Source organism: Mustela lutreola, chromosome X (assembly GCF_030435805.1).
Source record: "Mustela lutreola isolate mMusLut2 chromosome X, mMusLut2.pri, whole genome shotgun sequence".
NCBI lineage: Eukaryota > Metazoa > Chordata > Mammalia > Carnivora > Mustelidae > Mustela > Mustela lutreola.
In genome coordinates this window covers 124195257-124221057 of record NC_081308.1, presented here as the reverse complement: position 1 = coordinate 124221057, position 25801 = coordinate 124195257, and positions in this window count along the sequence as shown.

Genomic DNA, 25801 nt, shown 5'->3' with positions numbered 1-25801 from the left:
GGAGCGCGGCCGGAGGTCAGGCAGACGGGAGTAACTGGGCGCTGTTCTCTGAGGGCGCACTGAGGAGTGGGGCTCTGGGCTCTCGGCTCCTCCGGGCCGGAGACCAGGAGGCCGCCATTTGTATTCCCGTCCTCTGGAACTCTACGGAAAGCGCTCAGGTAACAAAAGCTCCTGAAAGCAAACCCGAGCGGATTACTCACCCCGGCCCCGGGTAAGGGCGGTGTAATTCCGCCTGGGGCAAAGACACTTGAGAATCACTACACCAGGCCCCTCCCCCAGAAGATCAACAAGAAATCCAGCCGAGACCAAGTTCACCTACCAAGGAGTGCGGTTTCAATACCAAGGAGAGCAGCAGAATTCCAGAGGAGGAGAAAGCCAAACACGGAAATCATGGCTTTTTTCCTGGGATTTTTTTTAGTCTTGCAGTTAATTTGACTTTTTCTTTTTCATTTTTTTTTTTTCTCGCCTTCGGGTAAAATTTTTTTTAAACTGTTACCTTTTTCTTTTTTAATGATTTTTTACTAGTTTATCTAATATATATATTTTTTCTTTTTTACATTTTTCTTAGGTGTTTTCTTTTTTTAAAAATTCTTTTCTTTTCTTTTCTTTTTTTTTTCTTTTCTTTCTGTTTTTTTTTTTTTTTTCTTTCTTCCTTTTTGAACCTCTTTTTATCCCCTTTCTCCCCACTCACGATTTTGGATCTCTTCTAATTTGGTTAAAGCATATTTTCCTGGGGTTGTTGCCACCCTTTTAGTATTTTACTTGCCCCTTCATTTACTCTTATCTGGACAAAATGACAAGACATAAAAATTCAACACAAAAAAAAGAACAAGAGGCAGTACCGAAGGCTAGGGACCTAATCAATACAGACATCGGTAATATGTCAGATCTAGAGTTCAGAATGACAATTCTCAAGGTTCTAGCCGGGCTCGAAAAAGGCATGGAAGATATTAGAGAAACCCTCTCGAGAGATATAAAAGCCCTTTCTGGAGAAATAAAAGAACAAAAATCTAACCAAGGTGAAATCAAAAAAGCTATTAATGAGGTGCAATCAAAAATGGAGGCTCTAACTGCTAGGATAAATGAGGCAGAAGAAAGAATTAGTGATATAGAAGACCAAATGACAGAGAATAAAGAAGCTGAGCAAAAGAGGGACAAACAGCTACTGGACCACGAGGGGAGAATTCGAGAGATAAGTGACACCATAAGACGAAACAACATTAGAATAATTGGGATTCCAGAAGAAGAAGAAAGTGAGAGGGGAGCAGAAGGTATACTGGAGAGAATTATTGGGGAGAATTTCCCCAATATGGCAAAGGGAACGAGCATCAAAATTCAGGAGGTTCAGAGAACGCCCCTCAAAATCAATAAGAATAGGCCCACACCCCGTCACCTAATAGTAAAATTTACAAGTCTCAATGACAAAGAGAAAATCCTGAAAGCAGCCCGGGAAAAGAAGTCTGTAACATACAATGGAAAAAATATTAGATTGGCAGCTGACTTATCCACAGAGACCTGGCAGGCCAGAAAGAGCTGGCATGATATTTTCAGAGCACTAAACGAGAAAAACATGCAGCCAAGAATACTATATCCAGCTAGGCTATCATTGAAAATAGAAGGAGAGATTAAAAGCTTCCAGGACAAACAACAACTGAAAGAATTTGCAAATACCAAACCAGCTCTACAGGAAATATTGAAAGGGGTCCTCTAAGCAAAGAGAGAGCCTACAAGTGGTAGATCAGAAAGGAACAGAGACCATATACAGTAACAGTCACCTTACAGGCAATACAATGGCACTAAATTCATATCTCTCAATAGTTACCCTGAATGTGAATGGGCTAAATGCCCCTGTCAAAAGACACAGGGTATCAGAATGGATAAAAAAACAAAGCCCATCTATATGTTGCCTCCAAGAAACACATTTTAAGCCCGAAGACACCTCCAGATTTAAAGTGAGGGGGTGGAAAAGAATTTACCATGCTAATGGACATCAGAAGAAAGCAGGAGTGGCAATCCTTATATCAGATCAATTAGATTTTAAGCCAAAGACTATAATAAGAGATGAGGAAGGACACTATATCATACTCAAAGGGTCTGTCCAACAAGAAGATTTAACAATTTTAAATATCTATGCCCCCAATGTGGGAGCAGCCAACTATATAAACCAATTAATAACAAAATCAAAGAAACACATCAACAATAATACAATAATAGTAGGGGACTTTAACACTCCCCTCACTGAAATGGACAGGTCATCCAAGCAAAAGATCAGCAAGGAAATAAAGGCCTTAAACGACACACTGGACCAGATGGACATCACAGATATATTCAGAACATTTCATCCCAAAGCAACAGAATACACATTCTTCTCTAGTGCACATGGAACATTCTCCAGAATAGATCACATCCTCGGTCCTAAATCAGGACTCAACCAGTATCAAAAGATTGGGATCATTCCCTGCATATTTTCAGACCACAATGCTCTAAAGCTAGAACTCAACCACAAAAGGAAGTTTGGAAAGAACCCAAATACATGGAGACTAAACAGTATCCTTCTAAAGAATGAATGGGTCAACCGGGAAATTAAAGAAGAATTGAAAAAAATCATGGAAACAAATGATAATGAAAATACAACGGTTCAAAATCTATGGGACACAACAAAGGCAGTCCTGAGAGGAAAATATATAGCGGTACAAGCCTTTCTCAAGAAACAAGAAAGGTCTCAGGTACACAACCTAACCCTACACCTAAAGGAGCTGGAGAAAGAACAAGAAAGAAACCCTAAGCCCAGCAGGAGAAGAGAAATCATAAAGATCAGAGCAGAAATCAATGAAATAGAAACCAAAAAAACAATAGAACAAATCAACGAAACTAGGAGCTGGTTCTTTGAAAGAATTAATAAAATTGATAAACCCCTGGCCCGACTTATCAAAAAGAAAAGAGAAAGGACCCAAATAAATAAAATCATGAATGAAAGAGGAGAGATCACAACTAACACCAAAGAAATACAAACTATTATAAGAACATACTATGAGCAACTCTACGGCAATAAATTTGACAATCTGGAAGAAATGGATGCATTCCTAGAAACATATAAACTACCACAAATGAGCCAGGAAGAAATAGAAAGCCTGAACAGACCCATAACCAGTAAAGAGATTGAAACAGTCATTAAAAATCTCCAAACAAACAAAAGCCCAGGGCCAGACGGCTTCCCGGGGGAATTCTACCAAACATTTAAAGAAGAACTAATTCCTATTCTCCTGAAACTGTTCCAAAAAATAGAAATGGAAGGAAAACTTCCAAACTCATTTTATGAGGCCAGCATCACCTTGATCCCAAAACCAGACAAGGATCCCACCAAAAAAGAGAGCTATAGACCGATATCCTTGATGAACACAGATGCGAAAATACTCAACAAAATACTAGCCAATAGGATTCAACAGTACATTAAAAGGATTACTCACCACGACCAAGTGGGATTTATTCCAGGGCTGCAAGGTTGGTTCAACATCCGCAAATCAGTCAATGTGATACAACACATCAATAAAAGAAAGAACAAGAACCATATGATACTCTCAATAGATGCTGAAAAAGCATTTGACAAAGTACAACATCCCTTCCTGATCAAAACTCTTCAAAGTGTAGGGATAGAGGGCGCATACCTCAATATCATCAAAGCCATCTATGAAAAACCCACCGCAAATATCATTCTCAATGGAGAAAAACTGAAAGCTTTTCCGCTAAGGTCAGGAACACGGCAGGGATGTCCATTATCACCACTGCTATTCAACATCGTACTAGAGGTCCTAGCCTCAGCAATCAGACAACAAAAGGAAATTAAAGGCATCCAAATCGGCAAAGAAGAAGTCAAATTATCACTCTTCGCAGATGATATGATACTATATGTGGAAAACCCAAAAGACTCCACTCCAAAACTGCTAGAACTTATACAGGAATTCAGTAAAGTGTCAGGATATAAAATCAATGCACAGAAATCAGTTGCATTTCTCTACACCAACAGCAAGACAGAAGAAAGAGATATTAAGGAGTCAATCCCATTTACAATTGCATCCAAAACCATAAGATACCTAGGAATAAACCTAACCAAAGAGACACAGAATCTATACTCAGAAAACTATAAAGTACTCATGAAAGAAATTGAGGAAGACACAAAGAAATGGAACAATGTGCCATGCTCCTGGATTGGAAGAATAAATATTGTGAAAATGTCTATGCTACCTAAAGCAATTTACACATTTAATGCAATTCCTATCAAAGTACCATCCATCTTTTTCAAAGAAATGGAACAAATAATGCTAAAATTTATATGGAACCAGAAAAGACCTCGAATAGCCAAAGGGATATTGAAAAAGAAAGCCAACGTTGGTGGCATCACAATTCCGGACTTCAGGCTCTATTACAAAGCTGTCATCATCAAGACAGCATGGTACTGGCACAAAAACAGACACATAGATCAATGGAACAGAATAGAGAGCCCAGAAATAGACTCTCAAATCTATGGTCAACTAATCTTCGACAAAGCAGGAAAGAATGTCCAATGGAAAAAAGACAGCCTTTTCAATAAATGGTGCTGGGAAAATTGGACAGCCACATGCAGAAAAATGAAATTGGACCATTTCCTTACACCACACACAAAAATAGACTCAAAATGGATGAAGGACCTCAATGTACGAAAGGAATCCATCAAAATCCTTGAGGAGAACACGGGCAGCAACCTCTTCGACCTCTGCCGCAGCAACATCTTCCTAGGAACAACGCAAAAGGCAAGGGAAGCAAGGGAAAAAATGAACTACTGGGATTTCATCAAGATCAAAAGCTTTTGCACAGCAAAGGAAACAGTTAACAAAATCAAAAGACAACTGACAGAATGGGAGAAGATATTTGCAAACGACATATCAGATAAAGGACTAGTGTCCAGAATCTATAAAGAACTTAGCAAACTCAACACCCAAATAACAAATAATCCAATCAAGAAATGGGCAGAGGACATGAACAGACATTTCTGCAAAGAAGACATCCAGATGGCCAACAGACACATGAAAAAGTGCTCCATATCACTCGGCATCAGGGAAATACAAATCAAAACCACAATGAGATATCACCTCACACCAGTCAGAATGGCTAAAATCAACAAGTCAGGAAATGACAGATGCTGGCGAGGATGCGGAGAAAGGGGAACCCTCCTACACTGTTGGTGGGAATGCAAGCTGGTGCAGCCACTCTGGAAAACAGCATGGAGGTTCCTCAAAATGTTGAAAATAGAACTGCCCTATGACCCAGCAATTGCACTATTGGGTATTTACCCTAAAGATACAAATGTAGTGATCCAAAGGAGCACATGCACCCGAATGTTTATAGCAGCAATGTCCACAATAGCCAAACTATGGAAAGAACCTAGATGTCCATCAACAGATGAATGGATCAAGAAGATGTGGTATATATACACAATGGAATACTATGCAGCCATCAAAAGAAATGAAATCTTGCCATTTGCAACAACATGGATGGAACTAGAGCGTATCATGCTTAGCGAAATAAGTCAAGCAGAGAAAGACAACTATCATATGATCTCCCTGATATGAGGAAGTGGTGATGCAACATGGAGGCTTAAGTGGGTAGAAGAAGAATAAATGAAACAAGATGGGATTGGGAGGGAGACAAACCATAAGTGACTCTTAATCTCACAAAACAAACTGAGGGTTGCCGAGGGGAGGGGGTTTGGGAGAAGGGGTTGGGATTATGGACATTGGGGAGGGTATGTGCTTTGGTGAGTGCTGTGAAGTGTGTAAACCTGGTGATTCACAGACCTGTACCCCTGGGGATAAAAATATATGTTTATAAAAAATAAAAAAAGTATATAAAAAAAAAAAACTCAGTTTGGATGTCAAGACTACTGATGTCACACATCCACCACTAGCATGCGAAGACATTTATTATTCATATATTGAGGATTTTGGAGGAGCAGGGCAGGGTCCCAAGCACGTCTGAAAATGGCTTGGGTGGCCTGAGAGTGGGAGCGAGTAGCCCTGAATTTTGTTGTGGCAAGGGATGGGACCAGTGTGCTTTCTTACCAGTTTTGTCTGGAAATGGGCCAGAAAGAGAAGCAGAAGGTAGGGTTTGAAAGCTGTCAGCATTCAAACAGCATAAATGGAGCATGGCTCTTTATTACACAAAGGAATGGATTATTTCATACTTTCACCTCATAATTAGTTTTAATCCAATTCTAAAAGCATTATTTTTTTAATATTTTTTATTTTTTCAATTTATTTATTTTCAGAAAAACAGTATTCATTATTTTTTGACCACACCCAGTGCTCCATGCAATCCGTGCCCTCTATAATACGCACCATCTGGTACCCTGACCTCCCACACCCCCGCCACTTCAAACCCTTCAGATTGTTTTTCAGAGTCCATAGTCTCTCGTGATTCACCTCCCCTTCCAATTTCCCCCAACTCCCTTCTCCTCTCTAACACCCCTTGTCCTCCATGCTATTTGTTATGCTCCACAAATAAGTGAAACCGTATGATAATTGACTCTCTCTGCTTGACTTATTTCACTCAGCATAATCTCTTCCAGTCCTGTCCATGTTGCTACAAAAGTTGGGTATTCATCCTTTCTGATGGAGGCATCATACTCCATAGTGTATATGGACCCCATCTTCCTTATCCATTCATCCGTTGAAGGGCATCTTGGTTCTTTCCATAGTTTGGCGACCGTGGCCATTGCTGCTATAAACATTGGGGTACAGATGGCCCTTCTTTTCACGACATCTGTACCTTTGGGGTAAATACCCAGGAGTGCAATGGCAGGGTCATAGGGAAGTTCTATTTTTAATTTCTTCAGGAATCTACACACCGTTCTCCAAAGAGGCTGCACCAACTTGCATTCCCACCAACAGTGTAAGAGGGTTCCCCTTTCTCCACATCCTCTCCAACACATGTTGTTTCCTCTTTTGTTAATTTTGGGCATTCTATCTGGTGTAAGGTGATATCTCAATGTGGTTTATGTCCTGTGCTTAGGTACTCTTAACATATGTTTATCATTTGGATAAATCCTCTATACTCAAGTAATTCATATTTCATTGTTTCAGTTTCTGCCCTCTCTTATCTTTATTTGCAAGATGATTTTCTAAACCAGTCCTGACCAGGACATAGAGTTTATATCAGAAACTTTAGCTCACTATTTGAGGAATCACAATTAGTCACAGATTCAACTTTTGGTTTGTCAGGAAGAACACTGGGTACCCACGTGTTCATTGAATCACAAATTCCCCTTCTGAAATTTCTCCACTTCCTACTTGGATCCTACCCCCTAAATATTTTGTAGTTTGGGTCACATTTCTGGGTGTCTAGTGTTGCTATACTTTCATTTTTTGCCTGGACTAAAGCAACAACCATATGTCTCATCTTGCTGAATTCACTCTGAGTCCCTGTCCAGTTCACTTTCTATATAGCTAGCCTCTCTAGCCTCATTTCATTCCACTATCTTCCCCAAACCATGCTGACATTTTTCTATTTCTCAAAGACACCGTACTCTCTCCCTCCTCAGGGCGTTTGTACGTGTTATTCTCTCTCACTAGTGTTTTTTTCCCCTGCCCTTCACTTGACAAACTCTTCCTCATCTTTTAGTCTCAGCTCAAACATCATTTCTTTAATGGAGTCCTCCCTGAACTCCTATTGCCCTGGTCAGTACTCCTTCAAATCTCTATTACTCTCCTTACTTTTTCTTCATAGTACTTGCATTGTATTATAGTTGCCTCTGTCTACTTCTCTTCTACACCTTGAGCTACATGATGTAAGGAATTTAGGGCTTTAGCAATTTTGTTTACCTTGTATCCTTAGCACCCAGACAGCATATAGGGTATACAATAATAGGACTTCAGTCCCTTTTAGGCACTAGCTCCCTGCTCTAAACATTGGCATGCCTTATATTTGAATTACTAACAGCCATCTCAAAATCTTGGACAGAGTAAGTACACCATGAAAGTTTGCTCAGAAGCCTCACATATTATGTCTAGGAATTTGGTCTTTGTCCTACAGAAATATTAAATCATCAATACATTGTAATTAAAGAGCAGTGTGGGCAAGCATGTACTTTTGAAAAACTACTCTGGGAATAGCAGTTGGAGTAGGGGGTGACCAGTTAAATTAGCACAGAATTAGAAGACTGCTATGATAATTTGAGAAGAGAGGGCATGATTGGGTTTTAGAAGCAGAATTGGTTACAAATTAATTTGGGAGATCCCATAGACAGCTATAAAACAACTTCAGAGTTTTTAATGTGAGTAACCAGGATGACTATATTCACAAACATTAGGGAAGAAATTATGTCACTAGACAAATTCTCATTATGCTTATTCTTTAACTATCTTGCAGGTATATATAAACACTAAGCCATCTTCCTTTATAAGTGGTATAGTCAGTGTTTCTTTCTAGCACTTTAATGATGTTGGAGAATATTTTGTTGTAACACAAAACTCTATGATCTATAATATAGTTCAGAGATGTACCATGCCAGGAAAAAGGCAAGTTGTATTTCTGAGTAGGCCAAAATGGACAAGATTGTGGCTCTTTTCAAGTTGGTTTATTTTTGTTTTTTTTTTTTTAATATTTTATTTATTTGACAGAGAGAAATAACAACTAGGCAGAGAGGCAGGCAGAGAGAGAGGAGGAAGCAGGCTCACTGCAGAGCAGAGAGCTCGATGCGGGGCTCAATCCCAGGACCCTGGGATCATGACCCAAGCGAAGGCAGAGACCCTAACTCACTGAGCCACCCATGCGCCCCTATTTTGTTTTTTTTTAAAAATTTTATTTTTTTGACAGAGAGAGACACAGCAAGAGAGAGAACACAAGCAGGGAGAGTGGGAGAAGGAGAAGCAGGCTTCCCGCTGAGTAGGGAGCCTGATGTGGGGCTTGATCCCAAGACCCTGGGATCATAACCTGAGCTGAAGGCAGATGCTTAATGACTGAGCCACCCTTTTCAAGTTTTTTTAAAACTACTATTAATTTATGTATACCACTAGATTGAGAACAGTGAAAATGTTATTAGATTTAAGAGGCTTAATTTCCTTTCATGGTAATTGTAAAAGAAGTTCTAATATTAAGAAAAAAGTATGATTTTAAAAAATCACTAATGGAAAGTATCATAAACCATTTTGAAGGAAATAAGTCAGTTATATGAAACATACTTAGTTATTCAGAATTATGGTTCATGTGAGACTTAGAATTTTGTCTAGATGATCAGCCTTCAGTGAAAATAATGGGTTTTTACTCAGGGTGGACTTTCAGATGAAGATGTTGGGTTGACCACATTAAAGTCATGGTAAAAGAATTTTGAAAATATAAATGCAAATGCCCAGGAACAAGGATACCAAGAGAGGGAATATCAGCAGGCAGGCATTTTCAACACATTCTGGAGAGACAGAAAAAAGATGGAGGAGAGGTTATGTACAGAGGAGACCTCAAGTAGGAAGAGACAGTTTACTTCATGGAGGCCAAGAGAGACTTAGTGGCACCAAATAAAGCAAAGGGAGAGGAAGAGTTGCAAGAGAAAACACAGGGCCTACACTGAAAATCTATATGCCTGAGAGTTGACTTCCATTCTCACCTTTGTACATAGAAAGCTCATCATTGTTGGAGCCAGTTTTTAAAACAAGGCCATGTATTTCCAGAGGTCATATGCTTATCACCTTTCAGTTTTTTGCCTTGTTTTATTTACTGAGGATATTTATTTGGACCACTTCTAGTTTCTGTTCCATGCCTCTGAGTTAGAGATAATAATTGTATCTTTCTTATAACACTTTTTTGAAGAATACATGAGATAATATGCATGAAACATTTAGCATAGTGTCTGGCATATAGGAGATGATATATGATGAATTTAGGGGGAGTGTCTTTAAAGATTTATTTTTCTTAATTTTTGAAGTAATCTCTGTGCCCATTGTGGAGTTCAAATTCACAACCTTGAAATCAAGAGTTGTATATGCTATTGTGTGCATCAGCTGGGTGCCCCTATTTTAAAAAAATTTTTATTATTGAAATATGGGTGACATACAATGTTATATTACTTTCAAGTGTACAACATAGTGATCTCAAAATTCTATACATTACCCAGTGCTTACCATGATAAGTATTATCACCATACAATTTTTTTAAGATTTTATTTATTTATATTTTTGAGAGAGAGAGAGAATGAGAAAGAGAGAGAGAGCATATATGTGCACTCATGAGAGCATGAGGAGGGTGGGAAAGAGGAAGAGGGAGAAGCAGACACTCCACTGAGCAGGAAGCCCGACACAGGACTTGATCCCGGGACCCTGAGAACATGACCTGAGCCAAAGGCAGACACTTAACCGACTGAACCCAACATCATACAATGCTATTATGATATTATTGAGTATGCTTCCTATGCTGTACTTTCATCTCCATGACTTTTTTATTCTATAACTGGAAGTTTACACCTCTCCAGCCTCTTAACCTGTTTTGCCCATCTGCAACCTCCCTTCCCTCATTGTTTATAATAGCCAAAGTATAGAAGCAACCTAAGAGTCCATCAGTAGATTAATGGATAAAGAAGAGATGGTATATAGACACAATAGAATATAACTCAGCCATAAAAATAAAATCTTGTTATTTATGACCACACAGATGTATCCAGAGGGTATTATGCTAAGTAAAATAAGAGGACAAATACCATATGCCTTCACTTATATGTGGAATCTAAAAAACAAAACAAATGAACAAAGAAATAAATGTAAAAAGCAAATGCATAAACATGGAGCTATTTTTTATTGTATGCTTTCATAAAACAAGAAGTTGCTATAAAAATGATCAGCACAAAGGAAAGATCTTGAAAATGTGGTAACAAATTTTAAAAATTAAATTCAACAGAAGAATTAGAGAGAATGCTAAGGATTCTCCCAGAAGTTAATACAAATAGACAAAGACATGGGAAATAGAGAAGAAAATATAAGAATCACTCCAGTCAGTCCAATATCCAACTAGTAGGCGTTCCATAGAGACAATATAAAAAATGGAAAGAAGGAAATTATCCAAAACATTTTTTTAACTACTTGGGGTTAAGTCTCCAGATTGAAAGAGCCCATTTGAATAATCAGCAAATGAAAGAAAGACCCATAAAAAGTCTCATGGTGAAACTTGAGTACAATGGGGACAAATTAAGAGAGGACAGAAAAGGTCACATCACAAAGGAGAGGCATCAAATGCCATTAGATTTCTCCCAAGCAGCACCAGATGCTAGCAAAGATGTGAATGCCTTCAAAGTTCTGAGGGAAAATGAAATTCGACTTAGATTTCTGTACTTAACCAAACTAACATTCAAGTCCGAGAACCAATACAAAAAAAAGTTTCAGAAATTTGAGGACTCATGGATTCATCTCTCTTGCACCCTTCCTTGGGATGGAGCTAGAAAATGTGCTCCAATATGCCAAGAGAGTCTAGCAAAAAGAAGACATGGAGTTCAAGCAACAGTGGACACAGAATAAAGTATCAATGAAGAGAAGCCCAGAACGATAGCTTTGCCGCAGACCTAAAACACAACAGGGCAGACTCAAGCAAATGCTAGCAGATTCCAGGAATCTGGCCAAGTGTAGATAACAGATGGACTGATGGTACAATAGAAAACCTCAGAAGTTTCCAGCAGCAACATATATGGCATATCAAAATGTTAGACCTACCCTGGAGAAGGTGGCACTACTAGAAAGGGTCTGCATTATTCAGGAGCATCTAAAATGCTAAGCTTGGAAGTAAAACAGAGGTGTTCGTGACATTTCACAGTAAGGGACTCTCCTATTATACATCTTAGCAGCGAGGAACCAAACCTTACACAATTGTAAGTACAGTGGTTTGGAAAGTAAACTGCTTTTGTGTTCTTCAGTTCTGGCTTTAAATAATAAAACATATGTGATTACTAAAGAAAAACAGATAAAGAAGGAAACACAAACTGTTTTTTTGGTGGATAAGATATCTAGTTTCAAGTATATTATTTGAAGTTACACAGGTGACTTTAAAGAAAGGGACTTAGAAAGTATTGATAAGTATTGCAAAGGACGATAGAGGATATAAATATACTGTTTCATTTATCAAAAGAGGAAGTTGATGAATGATGTTGAAAACTGATGCATCCATAAATAGCAATTTAAGTTACATTTTGAGATTTGGAGGTAGCCACCACAAACCTTTTATTTAAGGAAGTTTTAAATCACGGCACCTAGGTGGCTCAGTCTGTCAGTCGTGACTTTGACTCAGGTCATGATCCAGGATTCTGGGATGGAGCTCCCAGCTCAGCAGGGAGTCTGCTTCTCCCTACCCCTCTGCCTGGCCCTGCCGCTGCCCACCCCCTTTCTCTCTCCACGAGCGCATGTGCGTGTGCAAATTTAAAAATCTTTTTTTTTTTTAAAGATTTTATTTATTTTTTTTTGCGAGAGAATGAGAGAGAGAGTTCACCAGCAGATGGGAGGGGTAGAGGGAGAAGCAGATTCCTCACTGAGTAGGGAACCTGATGTGGGACTTGATCCCAGGACCCTGGGATCGTGACCTGAGCCGAAGGCAGAAGCTTAACCAACTTAACCACCCAGGCGTCCCTCTTTTTTTTTTTTTTAAAGAAAGTTTTAAAGGGTGGCAAAATCGTGAGAAGGAGACTCTTAATCTTTATTCATTGAAAGCATTTTTGTACAATTTGATTAATTTTTTTTACCTTGGCATGTGTTAGTTCATGAAAATAAAAAAATATTTATTATACTCTCTGACTACAAGTGTAGAGGCATATTCATTGTTAAAATTTGAAAAATACAGAAAAACGAAAACAAAAACCATTAACAAATAGATGTGTTAAGGATTGAATGGTGTCCCCTCAAAATTCATATGCTGAATTCTTAACATTCAGTACCTCAGAATGTGACCTTATTTACAGATAGGGTCTTTACAGAGGTAATTGGGTTAAGGTAAGGTCATGAAAATGAGTTCTAATAGAATATGATTTATGTACTTATAAAAGGGAAAGTTTGATGTACTTAGAAAAGGGAAAGTTTGGACACAGAGACACACATAGAGGAAAGATATGTGAATTCACGGGGAGAAGATGATCCTCTATAAGAGAGAGGCCTGGAGCAGATTCTCCCTCACGATTCTCACAAGGAATCATCCCTGTCAACACCAGGATTTCAGATTTCTAGCCTCCAGAACTGAGAAAATAAATTTCTGTTTTTTTAAGCCACTCAGTCTATGCTATTTTATTATGGCAGCTTGTGCTAAGATAAAAGCTACAGTGGGAATGTTTCAGTTTTCTAACATACTGGATTATTTTTTATTATTAATTCTTAGGAGTGTAATTGATACGTGTATTAATGCTTTTAGGGCTTTTCAACAAAGTAAATTGCCTGTTTTCCCTCAAAATAGTAGCTATTTATACTTCCACCAGAAACATATGCCTTCAAGCTTCCAATGCTGATTTAAATTTGCCATTCTATAGGTTTGAGAGGAAGTTGGTGAGTTAAATGTCTTAGTTTCCATCTTGACTGGAATTTCCAAGGAATAAGAATATTTAATGTTTTATTAGGTAATCATTTATTCACCATCTTCAAGCAATACATTGCATTTATTTAAAAGATCTTCAGAAAGTGTTAGGAAAATCTAAACTAATGAGGAAGACATGCATCACAAGTTGATACATAAGCCATATTCAATGGCCACACAAATTCATATGTAAGCCAGATTAGTTATAATTGTGACTAGCATTCATCATATCCTAATCTCATTCTAGGGAAACTAGAGAGATCACATAGTATAGAACTAGAAGACAAACATTGCTAAATTTCCCTGGCTTTTAAAACTGGTGTCTCATTCAAATTGAACATATTTAATTACCAATGATCTTCCTAATTGGGGAGATCGTTTCTATGTAAGAAGTAGTTGTGTGGGGTATCTGGGTGGCTCAGTCAATTAGTCATCCAACTCTTGATTTTGGCTCAAGTCATGATCTCAGGGTCATGAGATCAAGCCCCACATAGGGCTCAGCACAGTCTGCCTGGGATTCTCTCTCCCCCTCCCTCTACTCTCTCTCTTTCTCTCTTAAAATTAAAAAAAAAGAGAGAAAATCTTAAAAACAATGAATCTTGGAACACTATATCAAAAACTAATGGTGTACTATATGGTGACTAACATAACACAATAAAAAATAAAAATAAAATGAAAACTATATGGTGACTGACATAACACAAGAAAAAATAAAAATTTTAAAAAAGGATTTTTTTGTAAAAAAAAAAAAGTAAAAAGTACATGTGGCAAGTCATTTCACTGCTCTAGGACTCAGTTTCCTCATCACTCATTCGTTCACTGTTTTCAAGCTCCTCCCAAAGCTTTATACCAAGATCTCATAAGCAGTAAAATAGTTGATAATTTCAACTTTTTCTTCTAGAAAAATAAGGCTATTAAAAAAATAATAGTGGAAGGCAGTACCAATATATCAAAGTACAGATAAAGAAATATTTGAGTGTGCCTGGGTGGCACAGTTATTTAAGTGCCTGACTCTTGGTTTTTGCTCAGGTTGTGATCTCAGGGTCATGTGATCTCATCATCACTCAGCATGGAATCTGCTAAAATTTCTCTCTACTCTTCCACCCATGCATGCACACATAAGCACATACGTGTTTGTTCTTCCTATAGAAATTAATTCCGGGTACTGGATTACATTAGGTTTTAATTTCAAACAGATACAAGCTAGAAAAATGCTTCCTTAAAGCATTTATTCTGGCTATCAATCACTATTAATAACAGTTTCACCCCTTTGCAGGTTATACCAGATTTAAACTTGTATTCCTGAATTATAAAATCTAGATCTTAGGGGCATCTGGGTGGTTCAGTGGGTTAAGCCTCTGCCACCATCTCAGGTCATGATCTCTGGGTCCTGGGATGGAGCCTCACTTCGGGCTCTCTGCTTGGCAGGGAGACTGCTTCGCCTCTTTCTCTGCCTGCCTCTCTGCCTATTTGTGATCTCTCTCTGTCAAATAAATAAACAAAATCTTTGAAAAAAATCTAGATCTTAATTAGCTAGAAAATTTCAATTCAGTTTCCTAGTGTACATTTGTATCTTGAGTACATTTTTATATATTTCATATATGTAGTGTTAGTAGTTGAGATATTAGGGTTTGAGGTTTTCAGACAGGTTAAGAACCCAGCTCTGTCTCTAGATTTATGACCTTGGACAAGTTTCATAAACATTTGGCTCAGTTTCTCATTTTAAAAATAATAATAATAATAATAACTACTTTCTATGGTTATGGATTAATATATAGATTTATATATATATTATATATATATAAAGTTTTTAAAATAGTGCTTGGAACATTGTATAACTTTAGCTATCATTATTATTATTATTATCATTATCAACATCTAGGTTTTTTTAAAAGGTAAAAAGCAAAGACCTGATCCTTTTGACCTTGCAAGCCATCTTTCAAAGTATATAATTCTTCATTTTAAAGGTAATTATACCACTTGCAACATTTCTCTCATTGCAAATGCAAGCATCTGGGGTTTCATTACTTTCTCCCTTCTGCAGTGATCCCACTTGGGGATTGGAAATATCTTGGGAAAACAGTGTTTCTTGAGATGTTAATATGTGTTCTTGGGAATGGAGGAAATGTTCTGTGCTCAAATAAGTTTTGGAATGCTGAAGAAACAAAATTAGAAGAATATTTTATCACAGGGTTTTAAAAAGGGATGTTATGTGCAATGTTTCCCAATACCTTTGGAACCAAACTAGGAAATGCTACCTTGGGTAAAAAATGGGTGCCAACAATTTAGAGTCTCAGGGTATGTTTTTAATGTTAATATTCATATGACTCAATAATTTTATTTTTTAAATTCTTTTTCTTTAAAGATTTTTTTAATTTTTTAAAATTTATTTTCAGCATAACAGTATTCATTGTTTTTGTACCACACCCAGTGCTCCATGCAATCCGTGCCCTCTATAATACCCACCACTTGGTACCCCGACCTCTCACCCCCCGCCCCTTCAAAACCCTCAGATTTTTTTTCAGAGTTCATAGTCTCTCATGGTTCACCTCCCCTTCCAATTTCCCCCAACTCCCTTCTCCTCTCTAACTCCCCATGTCCTCCATGCTATTTGTTATGCTCCACAAATAAGTGAAACTTTAAAGATTTTTAAATTACTATTTATTTATTTGACAGACAGATCACAAGCAGGCAGAGAGGCAGGCAGAGAGAGAGAGGAGGAGGAAGCAGGCTCCCTGCTGAGCAAAGAGCCCGATGTGGGGCTTGATCCCAAGACCCTGGGATCATGACCCGAGCCGAAGGCAGAGGCTTTAACCCACTGAGCCACCCACGTGCCCCTATTTTCTAAAAGACTTTATTTATTTGTGTGTGAGAGAGAGAGTGAGCACACAAAAACAGGGGGAGTGGCAGGCAGAGGGAGAAGCAGACTCTCCACTGAGCAGAGAGCCCGACATGGGGCTCAATGTCAGGATCCTGGGATTATGACCTGAGCCGAAGGCAGATGCTTAACTGACTGAGCCACTAGGGCATCCCTCACTCAATAATTTTAATTGCATTTTAGTATCAGTTGATTAAGAAAATACTTGACAGGAAGATATCATTATTCAAATAACATGGTTAAATTTATTTTTATTTTCCTCAAAATATCTATGTTTATTTTAAATATAGTAGCATCGGGGGCGCCTGGGTGGCTCAGTGGGTTAAGCCACTGCCTTCGGCTCAGGTCATGATCTCGGGGTCCTGGGATCGAGTCCCGCATGGGGCTCTCTGCTCAGCAGAGAGCCTGCTTCCCTCTCTCTCTCTCTGCCTGCTTCTCCGTCTACTTGTGATTTCTCTCTGTCAAATAAATAAATAAAATCTTAAAAAAATTGTTTAAATATAGTAGTATCAATTTTTTAAATGAATGATTGTGTGATTGATTCATTCATTTTGCAGAACCATTTCTTAGAACCTTCATGGGTCTTGGGATTTGTGCCAACTGCCAATTACCAGCCTCATGGCCCAAGGCCTGAGAACCAGTATTTCTCAACCCTCACTCTACACTTGGAATCATCTTGGAAGCTTTAAAAAATGCAATTTAGATGCCTAGATATTACCCATAGATATCTGTGTTTGTGTGGTCTCAGGGGGCCTTGGCAGGCACAGCAAGTCTGCAGGCACAGCACATTGCTGGCTCTAGGTGTTAGTGAAGCAATTAAGATCAGGTACCTGTTTCATACTGAGATCAACATATAGGATGTTGCAGATCTAACATAAATTTTAGAAGATGCTTCAATATATGGTCCTAACTGAATAGCTTCTATTGCAATAGAAAGAAAGAGGCTCAGGAGTAAAAATACATCATTGATAATCAAAATATGTACCTTGAGAATTCAGAGATCTGCTATATACTAGGATATATTGCCTGCTAACCAAAAGAATACCTATGTAATCCACACATACATAGTTCCATAGGCTTCTCTTTTGTTTCAAGTTGTGTTATAGATTTATTAGAAAAGGGGTTTTGCTCTTAATTCCATGTTGCCTGGCTCTACTTTCCTCAGATGTTTGTAAATGTGTCTTAGTTGCTTTATACAATGAATATTTTTTTTAATTCTTATTTTGACACTTTTGTGTTACTTGATCTTAGTCAACTCTTTTTTAAGACTGTTTTATTTTATTTTTATTTTTTAAAAGATTTTATTTATTTACTTCACAGAGATCACAAGTAGGCAGAGAGGCTGGCAGACAGAGACAGAGGAGGAAGCAAGCTCCCCGCTGAGCAGAAAGCCTGATGCAGGGCTTGATCCAAGGATCCTCAGGACATGACCTGAGCCAAAGGCAGAGGCTTTAACCCACTGAGCCACCCAAGTACCCCAAGACTGTTTTATTAATGCATGATTGACACATAATTAACTGCACATATTTAAAATATATAATTAAGTTGGACTGCATCTACACCCATGAAGAAGCCATACTGGCCAACTCTTTCCTTTCTTGCTTTTTTCTTTCTTTTTTGAGAGAGAGAGAGAATGTACAAGTGGGGAGAGGAGCAGAGGGAGAGAATCTCAAGCAGACTCCACACTGAGTCTGAAGCTGGATGTGGGGCTCTATCTCACAACCTTGAGATCATCACATGAACCAAAATCAAGAATCACTTAACCGACTGAGCCACCCAGGCACCCCTCCTTCCTTGCTTTCTTGATATAGCTGTCTTCATTTTCTTCCTGCATCTTCTTCCTGCCACTTCTTTTTCATTCTGCTACACACTATCATTTCTTTCCCCTCTACCTTAAATATTGCTGTTCTCCAGGGTTGATGCATTCACTTCAAGTATATGTTTAAGCAATTAGAGTATATATGTTTAAGATATTGTATTAGTATGCAAGTGTAGCCATAACAAAGTAGCACAGACCAGGTTACTTAAACAAGAAACATTTATTTTCTCAAAGGTCTAGAGCCTGGAAGTCCAGATTAAGATACTGTCAGGATTGTTACCTTTTTTTTTTTTTTAAGTAGTCTCCATGTCCAGTCTGGGACCCAATAGGGAGCTTAACTCATGACCCCAAGATCAAGATCCAAGTTGAAATCAAGAGTTGGAAGCTTAACTGGCTGAGCTACCCAAGTGGCCCAGGGTTGTTACCTTCAAAAGCCTCTTTCCTTGGCTTGCAGATGGCCACCTTCTTGCTGAGTCTTCACATGGTCACCCCTTCGTCTCTGTGTCCTCATCTTCTCTCCTTGCAAGCATATCGGTTTTATTAGATCAGATCCCACCCATATGGCTTCATTTTAACTGAATTACCTCTTTGAAGGCCCTATATCCAAATGTAGTCACATTTTGTGGTACTGAGGATTGGAATTTCAACATATGAAATGTGTAGGGACAAAATTCAGCCCCCAACAGGCACTATGATAGGAATATGCATGCATATCGTAAGAAGGTTTCCAAATTGAGTCAATGTTAAATGGAGTCATGGAAAATGAAAAGGAATTAACTAAAGAACAATAAGAGGGGGGAATGGGGGAAATAGAAAAGTAGTATTAGGTAGAAGGAAGAGCATATACGCTGGCACTTTTGGAATACTATAAGTAATACATTAGAGCTAGAACATAAATATCAAGGGGATATGTGGCTGTTAAATAACCAGTTAGATATACATGTCTGGAGACATTTTCTTTCCTTAGTCCTCTTTTTTTTTTCCTTTACTTCATCTGCCCCAGTTGTATGTACTATACTATACTATTAATACCTACTTTTCTAGATCTCTCTCAAACCTATTAAACTCCAGAAGCTTCAGTCAACTGCATTTGGGAGGTCGATTTTTAGATGTCCTACAGGCACCTCAAACTGAAAACTACAATGTTAAAAAGGTCTTTCTCTCTCTTCAAATCTGTTCCTTCTTTTGAATTCCTTTTCTTATCAAATGATACTCCTTTTTTAGTTATTAAGGTTTTTATTTTAATTTCAGTATAGTTAACATCCAGTCTCATATTAGTTTCAGGTATACAATATAGTGATTCAATAATTCCATACATTACTCAATGCTCATTAGAACAGGTGCACTCCTTAATCCCCATCACTTATTCCACCCATCCCCCATCTACCTCCCCTTTGGTAAACATCAGTTTCTTCTCTATAGATAAGAGTCTGTTTCTTTGTTTGCCTCTCTCTTTTTTTCCCCTTTGCTCACTTGTTTTGTTTCTTAAATTTCACTTATGAGTGAAATCATATGTTATTTTTCTTTCTCTGACTGACTGACTTCACTTAGCATTATACTCTCTAGCCCCAACCAAGTTGTTGAAAATGGCAAGCTTTCATTCTTTTTTATGGCTGTGACATATATATATATATATATAGATAGATAGATAGATGACATCTTCTTTATCCATTCACCTATTGATGGGACACTTCGGCTGCTTCTATATCTTGGCTATTTTAAGTAATACTGCCATAAGCATAAGGGTGCTTGCATCCCTTTGAATTAGTGTTTTTGTATTCTTTGGGTAAATACCCAGTAGTGTGATTTCTGGATCATAGAGTAGATCTGTTTTTAACTTTCTGAGGCATCTCCATACTGTTTTCCAGTGGTTGTGCAAGTTTGCATTCCTACATACAGAACAGGAGTGTTCCTTTTTTCTCCATATCCTGGGCAACACCTGCTGTTTCTTGTGTTGTTGATTTTAACCATTCTGATAGATGTGAGGTGATTTCTCATTGTAATTTTGATTTGTGTCTCCCTGATGAAGAATAATGTTGACCATCTTTTCATGTGTCTTTGGCCATCTGGATATCTTCTTTGAAAAAATGTCTGTTCATGCCTTCTGCCCATTTTTAATTAGATTATTTGGTTTGGGGGTGTTGAATTGTGTAAGTTCTTCATATATTTTGGATACTAACCCTTTACTGGATGTGTAATTTGCAAATATCTTCTCCCATTCAGTAGGTTACCTTTTATTTTTGTTGATTGTTTCCTTTACTGTGCAAAAGCTTTTTATTTTGATGTGGTTCCAACAGTTTATTTTTGTTTTTATTTCCTTTGCCTCAGGAGACATATCTAGAAAAATGGTGCTAAACCAGATGTCATAGAAATTACTGCCTGTGCTCTCTTCTAGGATTTTTATGGCTTCAGGTGTCACATTTGGTCTTTAATCCATTTTGAGTTTATTTTTGTATATGGTGTAAGAAAGTGGTCCCATTAAACGATATTCTTATTTACTGAGTAACTAAACTCAGTTGTAATCCTAACTACTTATTCTTATTCTAACTTATTACTTACAAAAACCCATTTCTAGTAAATCATTACATCATATGGATTCTACTTATGCTTTTAAATTTATCTCAACTTCACCATCCCCACTTACTGCTGGTCTTCATGTATCTTTGCCTTTAGGCAAATTAGTTGACTACCAGGTCCAGTGGGGATCTGATTATCATTGAGATTATACATTCCACCAAGGCACAAAGATAAAGAATTCTAGAGTCTAAATGAGTATATGATTATCATTATCATGACATGATAATGATGATATTAAAATTCAATTATTGATGACTACCATTTATGAAATGCTCATGAGGTGCCAGATATTACATAGGTACTTTACAAACAAATAATTCTTTACATTGAATAGTATATCTTTTTTGAAGAAGAATGAACTCAAGTCTATAATTGTTAAATAATTTGCTAAAGGTCATGCAACTAACTCAGCACAGCTGGAATTTAAAGCCAGGTCATCTTGATTTTGAATTCCATCTTCTATTTACCACGTTAGACATCTATCATCTTTAACCAATTATCACTATGTGTACAATGTTTCTAATGGGAAAAAATTCCTTACCAATGGAAAAACTCAACAAAAATGTATCTCATTTTAATACTATGATATATTATTGTAATTCTAGAAAAGCAGTAATTTTTTTTCTGACCTGAGCCATGATTTCCTATCTACACTATAGAAAATTGCAATCTTAAATTTAGCCAATGAGGCACTATGAAGAAGATAATTTATAAGATGAATAATTTCATAATAAATATATCAGCCTAAGTGCCTTAAAATTGGAAATTAGTTTTTCCATGATGCAGGAATCTAAATGGAGTATAATATACATAGATGAGGAATAGCAGTTCACAGCCAGGCATCCCCAACTTTACTGAGAATAGTTTCCCCTTAAATTACTCTTGTAAAAGTCAATAATAGAAGCTATTTGCTGCCAGAAATATATTTAGAGAAACTGCCATTTGTTATAATTAAAGTGATTTATTTGCTTGCTAGTTTATTTGGCTTAGGATTTTCTTGAAATTGAGGACAAACTGGAAATGTAATTTACCGATATATACAGTATTACAGCATATTTCATATTCTGAGGCTTTTTAAAGTGTTTTTCAAATATCAGTGGTAAAAATACCCTGTTTACACTGGATATTGAAAATGTGGGTTATTTAAAGCAGAGCTGGGTGTCAGAATTCATTCTAAAGCCAGTTATAACTGGTTCAGGGATGGCCTTAGCAATTTAATAATCACCATTCTTGAAAGAATCAATGAGGAACTAAATTCCATGGGACATCAAGGATTTTTCTATGTTGGTCACCTATCAACTTGAGGAAGGAAATACAGAGATAGTTGTTGCACTGTGTGTTCTTTATAAGTGTAGAAATCAAGTTTTGTGGGTTTTTTTTCTATGGATACATGAAGTTTCTATGCATACTGAGTTTGAAACTCAGTGGTGATGCCACTTGTTAGCTATACGAACTTAGGGAAATGATTTATCTTTCTTAGACTGAGGCTCAGTTCAGTCTTCTCATCTAGAAGTGGGGTTAATCATAAATTTCCTTGCAAGTTTATTGTGAGAAAAAAAGACTTAATGTATGTAGGTTGCTTAGCAGATCATTTGATATATTTTAGTTGCTCAATAGTTGGCCCTCTTATTGTAGTCCCTGATATTTATCTGTTCATCAGCCATCTTCTTCTTCTTCCTTGCCTACAGAACCCTAGCTTAGTCAGGTGCCATGTGCCTAGCCCCAGAGGATGAATTGTGATTGACCTAAGCCAATATACCCTCAATGGGTATATCACTGGAATTTTGAATGGGGTTTTTCTTGTGTTATCCCCCTTTCAACATTTGTACTGCAAGGGTTACACAAGTATAAGAAAATGGTGATGTTGAACTTTGTAAGGAAGGGAATTGAATCTGTGAGAATATGACATAAAGTTGGAATTTTCAAAGGATCACAAATTCAGTGAAATTGTGAAAAATAACAATACCTATTTATATTCCAAGGGAGATGGGAAGGACACTTGCATATCTCAGTTTGGACTAACTGTAGAATAAGCTTCCCCTATAATTTTGTAATCATGAGCCTGACCACATATTAACTTTGAACTTGAATGTGTAATATTCATTTTATCTGGGAACTACCAAGCTAATAAATTAACATTAAAAACTCATAGAAATCCAGTGATTCTTCCAGGCAGAAGCAAAGGCAAAACTTATCTGAGGAATACACATTCATACTAGGACAAGTAGGATTTATTTGCTGAAAGAAAATAGGTTGCAACCTAAATTTCAAGGTATGTAAGGAAATAATCCATCACTGAGGAATAGTCAGCAGTCACAACAAAAAGAAAAATTAAACTCAAAGTAACTTCAAATAATACATTTATCAGATAGAAATAAGCATGTTTAAAGTGGCAGACCTAAAAGAAGTTACGAGTACATTCCAAAACAATGCATGGGAGAAAGAGAAACCCTTTTTAATTTTGACACAAAAAAGTACCAATAACACTTGTAAAAATAATTTTTACTATAATATGTATATGTATAGAAATTTTTAGACTCAATAGACTTTTTAAAGCAACAGATTAACAAAAGATAAAGAGATACATTTTTAAAAAATGAAAGCTAGTTCTGAAGAAATCATTTAGAATAAAGTACAGAAGTTTAAGAGATTACAGTTATGGAGTAGAGATGTAAAGATTCAAAGGAAGAATTCTGACATATTTAGTAAGGTTTCAAATATTGTGAATATTTGAGGATATCATATTTGAAAACTTTTCACAACTGAAAAAACATTGATTCAAGAAATACATCAAGTTACACGCAGTATTAAATAAAAATAAATCCACACCTAGACACAATGAAATGAAATTAGAAGATACCAAGACATGTCTCTGGAAGTAAGGGAAACAAACGCAAAAATGAACTATTGGGACTTCATCAAGATAAAAGGTTTCTGCACAGTAAAGAAAACAATCAACAAAACCTAAGGGCATCCCATGGAATGGTAGAAAATATTTGCAAATGACATACCTGATAAAGGTTTAGTATCAATAGTATATAAAGAACTTACCAAACTCAACACTTAAAAAGCAAATAATCCAGTTAAGAAATGGGCAGAAGATATGATTAGGTATTTTTCAAAGAAGACACAGATGACTAACAGAAAAATGAAAAGATGCTCAATATCACTCATCATCAGAGAAATACAAATCAAACCTACATAGAGATATCCCCTCACACCTGTAAGAATGGCTAAAGTTAACAATACAGAAAAAACCGATGTTGGTTAAGATGTGGAGAATGGGGAACTCTTTTATACTGTTGGTGGGAATGCAAACTGCTGCAGCTACTGTGGAAAATAGTATGGAGGTGCTTCAAACTTCAAAAACTCAAAAACAGAACTACCCTATGACCCAGCAATTGCACTACTGGGTATTTAGCCAGAGGACACACACACACACACACACACAGAAATATTACTCAGCCATCAAAACAATGAAATCTTGCCATTTGCAATGTTATGGATGTAGCTAGACTGTATTTGGCCAAGCAAAATAAGTCAGTCAGAGTAAGGCAAATACCATATGATTTCACTTATATGTGGAATTTAAGAAAAAAAACAGATGAATGTAAGAGAAGGGGAGAAAAAGCAAGGGAACAAACCGTAAGAGACTCCTAACTGTAGAGAACAAACTAAAGTTTGATCGAGGGGGTTGGGTGGGTGGGAATGGGCTGAATGGGTGATGGGTATTAAGGAGGGCTCTTGTTGTGATGAGCACTGTTAAATATAAGTGATGAATTGCTAAATTCTACTCCTGAAACCAATATTACACTATATGTTTTCTAACTGGAATTAAAATAAAAACTTGAAACAAAAAAAATTAGAAGATATCAAAGTCTAAGAGATAATTTTAAAACACAAACTCTTATTGAGGAATGATGATTAGACTAATCATTGACTCTCGATAGCAACAATTCTTGTCAGATGACAATGGAATAGTATCTTAAACTGTTAGGAGAAAATAGCTGTCGATCTAGAATTGTATACATATATAAATTATAATTCAGGAGTGAGCCAAAATAAATACTTTTGTAGGTAAGGACTGAGAATTTTTCACAGACAGACTATCACTGAAATAGTAAAAGATGACCTTTGTGAAGGATAAAATTGAAGCCTGAGAGCAATGAGACACAAGAAGTCATGGTCAAAAGAAATTGTTTATCATTTTTGTTAATCTAAATAAGCGTTGACTAAAAAAGGCTAAAAATTACTAAATATTGTATAAAAATAGCACATCAGATGTAAGGGTGGTTTAAATGATTTAAGTTAGTTTTGTTTGGAAATAATCAGTTACTTTACTAAAAGAGCCTTAAACAGTTGGAAATAATTATTATTTTGCATATTATGAAGTCCAGAGGTTGAAAGTCCATGAGTTGGTGCAGCAGCTCGTTTATGCAATTAAGGACATTAGCTTTTTTCCTCATTCTGCTGTCTCTTCTATAGTACATCTCTGCTATTTTTCCTTATGGTCAGAACAATGTTCTCACACAAGCACATTCACAGGCAGAAAGAAAGGAGGCATTGAAAAATACCTTCTCTTGAATCTCCATCTTTTTATCAGGTCAAGACATCTTTCCAGTAACCTGGGAACAGAGTTTTCCTGTGAGCCCATTGGCCACAACTGGCACACATATCCCATTGTCCACAACCAATCATTGGCAAAAAAAAAATGTTATTTTCCTGTTTCACTTAGACTAACCATGATTTATCACCTGGCATCCTTGAACTTATTTTTTCTCAATATTTGAATAAAACTGTGGTTCTTTTAGCAAGAAAGAAGAGGATAGAATCACTGTTGTTTAGGCTACCAAAATTGCTTGCCTAAGTATCCTAAGGTCCTTATAGTGTTCCAGAGGAGGAAAGAAGTTTTGGCTAACTTTAGACTTTAGATTAATTAGGCACACTAAAAATTTAAGAGTACATGGATA